The following is a 1,311-nucleotide window of genomic DNA, read 5'->3' on the forward strand; positions in this document are numbered from 1 at the left end:
TTCCTCGGCCTCTCAGCCGAAGGCCAAGAGCGAGCCCTGGTGGGCGGAGCGGAGGGATGCAGCGACCTGGACCTGGCCTGCTGTCTCCTTTACCGGCACCGTCGTTCTCTGCCCACCCCGGGAACTTCCCGCCAAAACCTCTCACCTGTGACCACAGTGCGTCTTAAATTTGGCACGGGCAAAGAACTGTGGCTGAGCAATGGATTGCTCACAGGCTCCTTTCTTTGCATTCTTTTTTCATCTTGCTTCTGTATAAATGCCTCCACATTTTGATGTCTCTGAGGAATCATTCTGACAGGAGCATGCTCGCGTATAGACTCACAGAATGTCAGCGTTGAAGAGACCCTAGAGATCACTTAGTGCAAGGATTTGTAGCCTCAAATGGGCTTCGGAGCCTCGAACCCCCTAAAACGTATGCAAATTTTTGCTTACTTGTCTCTAGGGAGATAGAACTATAGCTTTTATCGGATTCCCATACCTGAGGATGATCCCGAAAGGTTAAAAAAAAATACCTACTTATCTAATCCAATTTTTTCCAGATGAAGAATTAAGCTCCAAGGATTGAAGGGAAATGCCAAGGTCACGCAGGAAATGCTAGAGTTAGGATTGGAGATCACACCAGTCTTCGGATGGTGACCCAAGGAAACAGGTGTTCTTTTAATATTTTGAGATATATATTAGTGCCTCCAGATCTTGGTTTCTAAATGCCATTCTCCACTAAAAGGAATCAGACTCCTGGGAGAAATGGCTGATTCTAGGGCAGCAGGGACATATTAAATGCCCTTGAAGATCTTGTGAGAGAAAGCAAGATTTTTGAAGAATGATGAGGACACGTCAAAAGGAAATAGCTAGCTTGAATGTAGCTCCACTTACCAAATCTGGGCAAATTTGAGCATCATGAATGAATAATGATAGAAATGAATTTTTTAAAAGAATCTAAAGTACATACTTATTCTTAAAAAATTTAAATAAATAAAGGATAGGGAAAGATGACAATTCTTGACAGTGGAATCCCAACTAATCTACACAGAAGAAATGATGAAATTAGGAAAATCATAATTTTGCAACCATTATAGTAATAATTGATTCAGACAATTATCAATAGGTGTTAAAATCATTGGGTGAAAGTTTGCAGAGTCTCAAAGTATCATTGGATTTTTTAGTTCATTACAAAGGATAAACGCAGTACCTTTACTGACAAATATCACCTGAACAAAATGATCAAAGTTGATGTCACCAATTATGGGATAAAATGACATGATGTGCCTTTTGGTATGACATACTGAGGACACACTATCTTTTATGTATTGT

This window comes from Pteropus alecto, unplaced genomic scaffold (assembly GCF_000325575.1).
Source record: "Pteropus alecto unplaced genomic scaffold, ASM32557v1 scaffold224, whole genome shotgun sequence".
Lineage (NCBI taxonomy): Eukaryota > Metazoa > Chordata > Mammalia > Chiroptera > Pteropodidae > Pteropus > Pteropus alecto.